Here is a 12,117-nt window from a genome sequence, read left to right as displayed (position 1 = left end):
GACAGGGACAGACAGGAACGGAGAGAGATGAGAAGCATCAATCATTAGTTTCTTGTTATGCATTGCAACACCTTAGTTATTCATTGATTGCTTTCTCATATGTGCCATGACCGTGGGCCTTCAGCAGACCGAGTAACTCCTTGCTCGAGCCAGCGACCTTGGGCTCAAGCTGGTGAGCTTTGCTCAAACCAGATGAATCCACGCTCAAGCTGGTGACCTTGGGGTCTCGAACCTGGGTCTTCTGCATCCCAGTCCGACGCTCTATCCACTGTGCAACTGCCTGGTCAGGCATTGTCTACTTCCCTTTACCTGCTCTAACACCAAGGAGATAGAACCAGGCATAAGGAGTTAGATGTGACCCTCCCCCCACTTCGTCCAGGATATGCCAGTGTCAGTGCCATTTAGTAGCTATGTGACCTTGGTCAAGCTTCTGAACTTGTCCGGGCACCAGGAAGTCTAGTAAGCTTAGGAAAACCACGTTATGACTAAGTTAAACCTGCTCTTGCTGTCTTCCCCATTTGCCTTGATAAAATGAAAATGACCTCCTCCAGGAAGCCTCCCCTGCCTAACCTCATGTCCCCTTTTCCCTCTACCTTCTTCATTTCTGCAGTGTTCTCAATACACTTGTTCTTCCTTCTACAGACATTTAAGAGAATATGAAAGAGTAAATCAGACTTGGAGCTGGTCCTGACTCAGTAACTTATCCTGGGCTAGGGGGTGGGAGGAAGCAGGGAGGTTATAAATCAATTCCACTGTTCCTCACATTTTCTTTCCCATGAAAACAGATGTACGTTTTCCGTTTCTTTTCCAGGTAGCATTGAGAGTGTTGCCCTGGCTGGTTGGCTCAGTGGAAGAGTGTCGGCCTGGCGTGCAGGAGTCCTGGGTTCGATTCCCGGCCAGGGCACACAGGAGAAGCACCCATCTGCTTCTCCATCCCTCCTCTCCTTCCTCTCTCTCTCTTCCCCTCCCACAGCCAAGGCTCCATTGGAGCAAAGTTGGCCTGGGCGCTGAGGATGGCTCTATGGCCTCTGCCTCAGGCACTATAATGACTCTGGTTGCAACAGAGCGACACCCCAGAGGGGCAGAGCATCGCCCCCTGGTGGGCATGCCGGGTGGATCCTGGTCGGGTGCATGCGGGTGTCTGACTGCCTCCCCCGTTTCCAACTTCAGAAAAATATAAAAAATAAAAAATTTTTAAATAAGAGAGTGTTGCCAAATCCTTTCTAATTTAACCTGTCTTCCTAACAACCTTGGGAGAAAGGAATGCTCCCATTTTACAGATGTAGAAAAGCAACCTCAAGTGAGAGCCTAGGAAAAACCAACTTAACATACTTACCTGGGTTCAAATTCCAGCTTTGACATGTAATGTCTGATCATAGGGAAGTGACTTCAATTCTCCCTCAATTTCCTTATCTATGCAATGGAATTAATACCCAGAGTCAGAGAAGGATTGTGTGAGTTAAATAATGCGTGAAAAACCCCTAACACAGTTCAAGTACCTAGCACCCAGCACTAGTGAGCCATGTAGCATTCGGATACCTGCCCAACATCAAACAACTGAGGCAGAGCTCAGAAATTTACATCTTTAATGTCACTGGTGTTCTGATGCCCGGGCCATGCTTTCATGCAATAGATGTTGTGTACATAATACGTAAGTGTCCTGGACAAAGAGCAGTGAACAAAACAGGCATGGTGCCTGCCCTCTTGGCATTTGTCTAGTGCAGGAGACAGACATTAGATCATTACACAACTAATTATGTAAATTATAATTGTGATGGCAGCTCAAAGGAGAAATATGAGACACTTTAAAAGTATTTGCAACCTAGCAGCAGAGCTTTTTCTTCTAAGGAAATATATTGAACTTTTGCAGAAACGAAAACACACCCAAGAAGAATAGTTTCCCACCCAGTGGAGCACCAAGGCCTCCATGGAACGGTTAGAAAATTCTACATTCCTTTGTGATGGTTGCTGAGTGTGCAACACAGACTGGCTCTCATTCCTTCCCACTCCCCCACTCACCTGGGAAAGACCTCAGCTGGGTCCCTCTCTGGGAACTGCCTGTGTTGAAGAGCTACCTAGCTCATGGTGATGCCTCCTCCTGGCAGTCTGCCTCCAATGACTGATTGAAGGGAAAGGGGTGTACAAAGGCCTGGTTCTTTTACCTCCATTTGAAACAACTCTAAAGGATTAGCCCAGCTCTAGTGCTCCCTTCAGAATCAGCTGAGGCCAGCATAGCAGCCCAGTTTCCCCTGCCCAGCCCTGCTTCTCACTGGGCTATGATACTGATCCCCAGTAAATCCATCTCAGAGGCTGCTTATACTTGACCTAAGACACTCTCTTATCACAGATGGTGAAAATAAAAACCAGAAAGGGGAAATGACTTGCTTGAGGTCTCACAAGCCTGGACCTTCAGATCCTTTTCATAGTTTGTCAGCACTCTGTGTCAGAGTCCTACAACTTCCTGTGTAGACTTTCTTCCTGAGGTTGGAGGCAACAGCTGCAATGGTGAAAGGGCCACCCCCAGTCCCATGGCTGGAGACCTTGGGCAAGTCACTTCCCCTCTCTGGGGAGGTTAAATGCACTGCCTGAGTGCTCCATCTTCTCCCAAGTCAGCCTGTGCGTGATGCCCCTGGTCCTGAGAAAAACCATGTATCAGCTGGTTATAGCAGCAGAAGTTCTTTCCCTTGTGTACGAATCACCTCTGACCTCACTGCTGGTTCCAGCTGCGGGAAGCCTTGACCTTCTGTCCCAATTCTGAGTTAGCTAAACTCATGTGTCAAGAAGGAACCCCTTGCCTGACCTGTGGTGGCGCAGTGGATAAAGCGTCGACCTGGAAATGCTGAGGTCGCCGGTTTAAAACCCTGGGCTTGCCTGGTCAAGGCACATATGGGAGTTGATGCTTCCAGCTCCTCCCCCCCTTCTCTCTCTCTGTCTCTTCTCTTTGTCTCTCTCTCTCTCTCTCTCTCTCTCTCTCTCTCTCTCTCTCTCCCTCTCCTCTCTAAAATGAATAAATAAATAAATAAATGATAAAAAAGAAAGAACCCTTGCCTTTGTTCACGCCAACATTATGGAGTGCTTATTTTGTCCCAGACACTGCTAGGTGGGACAAAATAAGTCCTAGGCAGGACAGCAGTGAATGAGACAAACAGTCCTGGCCCTCACAGGACTTGCAGTCCCATGGAAAAGATGAACATCACACAGGAATGTGATGAAACAGGCAAGCAGCAGCTAAAGTGGAGCAACTATGAGTTGATACTTCTCGCCACCCCCTTATAAAATCAATAAATAAAATCTTTATATATATATAAAAGAAACTTGTGATGAGTCCTGGGGGAGTAAAAAGCACCAGGAGCTATGAGAGAGTGAAGCAAGGGAAGCCCCACATTCAGAGTGGGAGTTTCCAGAGAAACTTCCAGACCTGAAGGATAAGAAGAGACTGGCCAAGGATGGGAAGAAAGAAGTGTGGGACAAAGATTCCTGGCAGAGGAAACAGCATGGGAGAAGATGGGAAGGAGAAGGAGAAGGCAGCCTGATAGGGACAAGGGAGCCGAGAGAATGGGAGGAAGGGCAAGGCTGAAAAGGAAGCCCAAGGCAGGTCTGGCATGGCCTTGCAGGGTATGTTAAGGACTTTGGACTTTATCCTATGGGCAGTGAGAAGTCTTCAAAGGAGATTTTGTTGTTTATTACAAAATAGATGTTATGGACTGAGTGTTCGTGTCTCCCTCCAATTCATAGGTTGAAACAACCCTAGTATCCAGAGGCCTTTGGGAACTGATTAGGTCATGACTGTGAAGCCCTCATGATGGGATTAAGGCCCTTAAAAAAAGTGACAGAAGAGATTCCCCTCCTTCTCTCTCCTTCCATGTGAGGAAATAACCAAGACAAGGGGTCTCATCAGGAATTGTATTGGCTGATACTTTGATCTTGGACTTCCCAGCCTCCAGAATTGTGAGAAATAAATTTCTCTTTAAGCCACTCAGTCTAAGGTACTTTTGTTATAGTAGCCCAAACTGACAAAGGTAATAGATAATATTTATTAGAAGAAGTGGACAAAGTAGTAGGACTTACCTAGGAATTCCTATGTGCCAGATACTCTACTAGGTACTTCTCAGGCATGACCTCATTTAATCCTCACAACAGACCTATATAGTAGAGCCTATTATTACCTATTATCTCCATTTTAATAATGGGCATAATCAGACCTGAACTCAAAAGTCCTCTTATCTAGCCTGATCGGTGGTGGCACAGTGGATAGAGCGTCAATCTGACGCTGAGGTCCCAGGTTCAAAACCCTGAGGGGGCTGGCTTGAGCCTGGGCTCACCAGCTTGAGCACAGGGTTGCCGGCTTGAGCAAGGGGTCACTGGCTTGGCTGGAGCACTCCACTCCCGTCAAGGCATATGTGAAAAGCAATCATTGAACAACTAAAGTGCCACAACTACAAGTTGGTGCTTCTCATCTCTCTCCCTGTGTGTCTCTCTCTATAAAAAAAAAAGTTCTCTCATCCAAAAAAGTTTCTCTAGCTCCCATCCCCACCACCCAGGGCATACTTCATCTTCCTCTGAATTAAGCTTACCAATTGCTTCTGTTTTTCCAAGACATTTCTTTTCTGTCTAATATAATCATTCGTGTGGCTCACTCATCTCCCCATTCCATTTCAAGCCCCATGAAGACAGAGGTTTTTGTCTAGTGTGTTCACTGCTATACCTTCAGAGCGTAGAGCAGGACCTGGCATGTAGTAGGGGCCGAGTAAATAAACTAGGTATGGAATATGTGTTTGTGTCCACCAGGATGCCTGGTCTAGGGCCTGGTGGTGGTGTTCCAGAACTAAGAGCCTCCCCATGTTTTGGACTCAGCCTTTGCTCTGGCTGTCTCTCCCTGGCTGATTGTTAAGTTGCCAGCTCTCAGATACTCAGTGTCAGTCTGGTGTCAGGAAAAGAGCTTGGACTTTGGAACCAGACAGATGAGGCTCAAATCTGAGTGCACCTCCATCTGGAATGAGGCCGAGTATAAATAAACAGAACCAAGTATATGACCTTTGATAGCTTTCTTTAATTTCCTCATCTATAAAATGGGAGCATTACCATCCAAAATTATTGTTAGGATCAAATGAGAAAATGCCTACAGAGAACTTGTTTATTTAATTTAGTTCCTCCCTTTGGTGGAAGATAGGGATTGGGCCAATGTCATCTTCTTAGACTAGCAGCCTCAGTTTCCACATCTGTGAAACGGGAGTTGTGAAATGCAAGATAATATAGAATCCCTATAACCTAAAATGTTCTTCTCCCAGATCTGTGTAGCTTTCTCTTGTTCTTCTTCTTCTTTTTTTTTTAGATTCTTTTGTTGATTAAATGATTTTTTTAAATTTATTTTTATAGAGAGAAAAAGAGAAAGAAATGGGAGAAAGAGAGAAAGAAAAGAAATGGGAGAGAAAGGAATGGGGTTGGGGGTGGGAAGCATCAACTTGTAGTAGTTGCTTCCCGTATGTGTCTTGACTGGGCAAGCCTGGGGTTTCAAACTATGGGCCTCAGCGTTCCAGGTTGCCACTTTATCCACTGTACCATCAAAGGTTAGGTGGCAATATATATATATATATATTTTAAAGATTTTATTTATTCATTATAGAGAAGGGAGGGGGGGAGGAGCAGGAAGCATCACCTCCCATATGCCGTATGGTTTCTCTGGCTCAGTATAATGTTTTCATAAAGATTTTATTTATTGATTTTACAGAAGGGGAGGGGTAGTGAGAAGTATCAATTCATATTTGCTTCACTATAGTTGTTCACTGCTTGCTGGTCATATGTGCCTTGACCAGGCAAGCCCAGGGTTTTGAACTCGTGACCTCAGTGTTCCAGGTCGATGGTCCATCCACTGTGGCACCACAGATCAGGCAGCATAATGTTTTTAAAGTTTATTTGTGAGTTTCCTACATCATTAAGTCTTCCCATTTTATAACTGAGTACTGTTTCATTGCATGAATACACCGCAAGTTGTTCCTCTGTTCACCAGTTAGTTAATATTTGGCCTGTTTCCTGTTTTTGGAGCTATTTAAATTAAGCTACTATGAAGTTATAAGTGTTTTTGAGGAAACATATTTGCTTTTCTCTTAGCTAAACACCTAGAAGTGGAATTTCTGGGTAAATGTATGTGTAACTTCACAAAAACTGCCAGTTTCCTAAAGTGGTGTAATATTTTACACTCACCAACAATATTCAAGGGTACCAGTAGCTTCGCATCCTCAATACTTGATAGAGTTGGTCTTTTCCATCTTAGCCATTCTAACAGGTTTGTCATGGCGTCAAAAAAAAAAATTTTTTTTTTTTTTAAGATTTTACTTATAGATTTTACAGAGAGAGAAGAAAGAGAGGGGGTGGAGCAAGAAGTATCAACTCATAGTTTCTTCACTTTAGTTGTTCATTGACTGCTTTTTGCATATGTGCCTTGACTGGGCAAGCCCAGGGTTTTGAACCAGCAACTGCAGCATTCCAGGTGAACACTGTAGTCACTGTGCCACCACAGCTCAAGCAAAAGTTAAATGAGCCTTCTTGAGGTATAATTTGCATATAGTACATTCCACCCATTGTAAGTGTACAGTTCATTGAGTTTTGACCAATGTATACAGTTATGTAACCATCACCACAATCACGATACGGAATATTTTAATCTGCCTTCCCTCAATATTTCCTTCACTGTCAGTTTCTCCAACCAGCCCTATCCCTTAGCAACCACTGATCAGCCTCTATAGCTTCACTTTTCTAGAATTTTATATAAATGAAAGTACTCATTGGGTAATCTTTTGTGGCGGGCTTTCAGTTAGCATATGCTTGAGATTTGTCATGTTGTGTGTATCAGTCATTTATTCTTTTTTATTGCTGAGTAGATTACTGTGTGTGGACACATTACAATTTGTTTATTCACTTACCAGTTAATGGACATTTGCTTACATTTTTGGCTTTTATGAACAAAACTGTTATTTGTGTAGGCATAAGTTTTCATTTACCTTGGGTAAAAACACAGGACTGAAATTGTTGTGGCATGTGGTAAGTATATATTTGATTTTATTTTTTAATTTTTTAAAAATATTTTTTATTTATTCATTTTAGAGAGAGAGAGAGAGACAAGACAGACAGACAGAAAGGAGGAGCAGGAAGCATCAACTCCCATATGTGCCTTGACCAGGCAAGCCCAGGGTTTTGAACCGGCAACCTCAGTGTTTCCAGGTCGACACTTTATCCACTGCGCCACCACAAGACAGGCTATATTTGATTTTATAAGAAATTCTCTCCCTGGCAGGATGGCTTGGTTGGTTAGAGTGTCGTCCCAGTATAGAAAGGTTGCTGGTTTGATCTGGGGTCAGGACACATACAGGAGCAGATCAATGTTTCTGTCTTTCTCTCGTTGTCTTCCTTCCTTCTTCTAAAATCAATAAAAAATTAACATAAAAAAAAGAAACTTCCAAATCATTTTCCAAAATGGTCGTATCATTTTGTATTCCCACCAGCAACATAGAGGAATTTCAGTTGCTTTGCATCCTTGTCAACATTTAGTATTGTCAGCCTTTTTCATTTTAGCCGTTCTCATGGGTGTGTAACGGTATCTCATGATTTATTTTATTTTTATTTTTATTTTTTTTTGTATTTTTGTATTTTTCTGAAGTTGGAAACGGGGAGAGACAGTCAGACAGACTCCCGCATGCGCTGGACCGGGATCCACCCAGCACGCCCACCAGGGGGCGATGCTCTGCCCCTCTGGGGCGTCACTCTGTTGCGACCAGAGCCACTCCAGCGCCTGGGGCAGAGGCCAAGGAGCCATCCCCAGCGCCCGGGCCATCTTTGCTCCAATGGAGCCTCGCTGTGGGAGGGGAAGAGAGAGACAGAGAGGAAGGAGGGTGGAGGGGTGGAGAAGCAGATGGGCGCTTCCCCTGTGTGCCCTGGCCGGGAATCGAACCCGGGACTTCTGCACTCCAGGCCGACACTCTACCACTGAGCCAACTGGCCAGAGCCTCATGATTTTTTAAAAAAATTTTAATTTTAATTTTTTTTTTACAGAGACAGAGAGTGAGTCAGAGAAAGGGATAGACAGAGACAGACAGACAGGAACGGAGAGAGATGAGAAGCATCAATCATTAGTTTTTCATTGCGCATTGCAACACCTTAGTTGTTCATTGATTGCTTTCTTATATGTGCCTTGACAGCGGGCCTTCAGCAGACCGAGTAACCCTTTGCTGGAACCAGCGACCTTGGGCTCAAGCTGGTGGGCTTTTGCTCAAACCAGATGAGCCAGCGCTCAAGCTGGCGACCTTGGGGTCTCGAACCTGGGTCCTCTGCATCCCAGTCCTATGCTCTATCCACTGCACCACTGCCTGGTCAGGCTTTCATGATTTTTAATATGTATTTCTGTGATGACTAATGATGTTGAGCATCTTTTCATGTATTTATTGACCATTTGTATATTTTGTGTATCTATCAAAATGTCTGTTTTAAAATTTAATTCCATTCATTTTGGCATTACCAAATTTTATTGATTGATATTTAGAGAGCCAAATGAAAGAGAAAAAGAAAGAAGCATTCATTTATTGTTCCACTTAATTGTGTGTTCATTGGTCACTTCCCTTATGTGCCCTGACCAGGGATCAAACCTGCGACGTTGGTGTTTTGGGACAGTGCTCTAACCAACTGAGCTAACTGGCTAGGGCTGTTGAAATGTCTTAAAATCTTTTGCTGATTTTCTCTGTAAGTGCTGCTTATTTTATTTTATTTATTTATTTATTTATTTATTTATTTATTTATTTATTACAGGGACAGAAAGAGTCAGAGAGAGGGATAGACAGGGACAGACAGACAGGAACAAAGAGAGAGGAGAAGCGTCAATCATCAGTTTTTTGTTGCAAGACCTTAGTTGTTCATTGATTGCTTTCTCATATGTGCCTTGACTGCGGGCCTTCAGCAGACCAGTGACCCCTTGCTCGAGCCAGCAACCTTGGGTCCAAGCTGGTGAGCTTTTGCTCAAACCAGATGAGCCCGTGCTCAAGCTGGCGACCTCAGAATCTCGAACCTGGGTCCTCTGCATCCCAGTCTGACGCTCTATCCACTGCACCACCACCTGGTCAGGTGAGTGCTGCTTATTTTATTATTAAGTAGAAGGAGTTCTTTTTTATACAGTGTGTCCGTAAAGTCATGGTGCACTTTTGACCGGTCACAGGAAAGCAACAAAAGATGATAGAAATGTGAAATCTGCACCAATTAAAAGGAAAACTCTCCCAGTTTCATACCTATTCAGTGCAGTTCAATGTGGGCTTACACACAGATTTTTTAGGGTTCCTTAGGTAGCTATCCTGTATAGCCTCTACAGACTTGTCACTGACTGATGGCCTACCAGAACAGGATTTCTCCACCAAACTGCCGGTTTCCTTCAACTGCTTATCCCACCAAGTAATGTTATTCTTATGTGGTGGCGCTTTGTTATAAAAACGTAGATATTCATGTTGCACTTTGGTCACGAATTCGAATTTAGTGAGCCACAGAACACACTGAACTTTCCTCTGTACCGTCCACATCTCAACTGGCATGGCCGTGGGCTGCTCCGCTGTATACACGGTGTTATGTCATCATCTGCACATGCACACATGCTGCCACATCATCCTCCAGAAACTGGGAGGGTTTTCCTTATTTATACACTGTATATTCTAGATATATGCATTGCAAGTATTCTCTTCTAAACTATGGCTTATCTTTTCATTCTATGAAAGAGCAGAAGATTTTAATTTTGATGAATCTCATTTTTTTTTTATTTCGGTACCATCTATTAAAAGAACTATACTTTCTCCATTCAATTTTAGTATTACCTTTGTTGAAAATCAATTGACTACACTGTGTTAGTTTACTTCTGATTTCTTTAATATGTTCCATTGATTTATATGTCAATACTGGCCCTAATGTTTAAAATTTTAATGTATTGTTCACTATTTTATTACATATATTTTCTGTAAGTAAACTTCATTCCTTTGTGGAACCACACACAAAAACTAAAGAGATGTTTTCTATTCATTATTTTAAAAAATACAAATAAGCAACTTGACCTGTGGTGGCCCAGTGGATAAAGCATCGACCTGGCATGCTGAGGTCACCAGTTTGAAACCCTGGGCTTTCTCAGTCAAGGCACATACAAGAAGTAATTACTATGAGTTCATGCTTCCTGATTCCCCCCTTCTCTCTCTCTCTCTCTCTCTCTCTCTCTTTCTCTTCTCTCTATCTAAAAATCAATCAATAAATAAAAAATACAAATACGCAGAAATAGTTTTGGCTGGTTGGTTCAGTTGTCACAAAACACCAAGGTTGCAGGTCTGATCCCTGGTCAGGGCACACACAGGAAGCAACCAATGAAAGCACAATTAAAAGCACATCTAAGTGGAGCAACAAATTAATGCTTCCCTCTTTCTCTCTCCCTTCCTCTCTAAAATCAATCAATAAAAAATTTTTCTTAAACAAATAAACAGAAATAATAAAATTAATAAGAAAATAAAAGTTGTTAATAACCCACCCCTATAGAATACTACTGTTATTTTTTATAGACTTTATCTTCTAGATCTTCCTTCTATGTTGAAATATGCTAACAAAGTGGCAACATATTAAACAGTCTGTCTTACAATCTGTTTTCCCCAACCACAGTATCTTGTGGAGTATATTCAATTGAATGAGTGGTGCGATGATTTGCCCCACACATTTGGCAAAGTTTGGAGACATTTTCTGGTTAGTATAAATGGGAGAGTGCTGTAACATCTAATGGGTAGAGGCCAGGGATGCTGGCAGGCATTCTACAATGCCCAGGACAGTCCCTGGAACAAAGAATTATTCAGTTCAAAGAATTAATCATCTCGAGATTGAGAAATCCTGAATTAAATAGTGTACATAATATGTTCAATACAATACTTGGCACATATTGACTGCTTTGCAAAAGTAAAACAAGTAACTTTGGGGGGAAAAATGTTTCCAGAAGCAGGAATACGAGTTTGGTGGATCCAGAGTCGCACAGTGCTTTCCTCAAATACCTAGCCATGAGGCTGTTATGCAGTGAGAGGCTCACAATGAAGTGGTTTTGTCACCACAAATTCCTGGTAAACCAAAGGTGAGCAATACCTTCAAGACAAGAGACCTGCAGCCGTGGACCTTGGACTCTTCTGTGTGGGGTAGGATGTGCAGGCTCACACATTCCCCCTCCCCGACCAGGCAGCATCTCACTTGGCCAGAGTTCCAGCTGTTGTCTGGGTTAGTGCAAACAAAGACCTTTGGGCTGTCCCAGATTCAGAATTTATCACCCACGAGCCCCTCCCAGTTTACAGAAGTGCTAGGAAGACACATTCTAGGTCAGCAGGAATTAAGTGGGGCCCCTGGGGGGGGGGTGTCACGTGGGCAGATGACACAAGCAGGATGAACTGGAGAGAGACAAACCGCAGTCCAGGGGAAAGTGCAGCCCGAGCGCAGTTTGAGCACAGTTTGATTCAATTCAACAAAGCTAAGTGTTTAGCAATATTTATTGCATTCCTACTGTGAGGAAGGCTGTTCGGAATAGTGGTTAGAAGCATAGTCTGTAAGAAAGGGACATTTCAGTCCCAGGTTTGCCAGCATTAGGTGTTTGCCTTTTATAAGGCACATCATGTCTCTGTCACGCATAGTACATATGTGCTCAATAAATCATGTATGTGTGTTGTTCAGTGCTCAGACACAAAAAAAATTGAGCTCAGGGACATTATTACACCTATTTTACAAAAGAATAAAGCAAGGCTCAAACAGGTGAAGGGTTTTGCCTGATGTCACAGGCCAAAGTAAGTGGAGAGAAGCGCTGTGACCAACTTGGAAAATAGAAAGATGAAAATGATGCAGTCCTTGTCATCAAACAACCAGAGTCTCATAGGGGAGGTAAAGACAGGTCAAAGTCTAATTCCAAGCAAAGAGATGATGAGAGAGGTGCTATCAAAGAATGTTCAGGTGGGGCCCTGGCCGATTGGCTCAGTGGTAGAGCGTCAGCCTGGCGTGCAGTAATCCTGGGTTCGATTACCGGCCAGGGCACACAGGAGAAGTCCCCATCTGCTTCTCCACCCCTCCCCCTTTCCTTCCTCTCTA

This window comes from Saccopteryx bilineata, chromosome 3, assembly GCF_036850765.1.
Source record: "Saccopteryx bilineata isolate mSacBil1 chromosome 3, mSacBil1_pri_phased_curated, whole genome shotgun sequence".
Classification (NCBI taxonomy): domain Eukaryota; kingdom Metazoa; phylum Chordata; class Mammalia; order Chiroptera; family Emballonuridae; genus Saccopteryx; species Saccopteryx bilineata.
The sequence above is the reverse complement of the archived record's forward strand: the minus strand, read 5'-3'. Positions refer to the sequence as shown.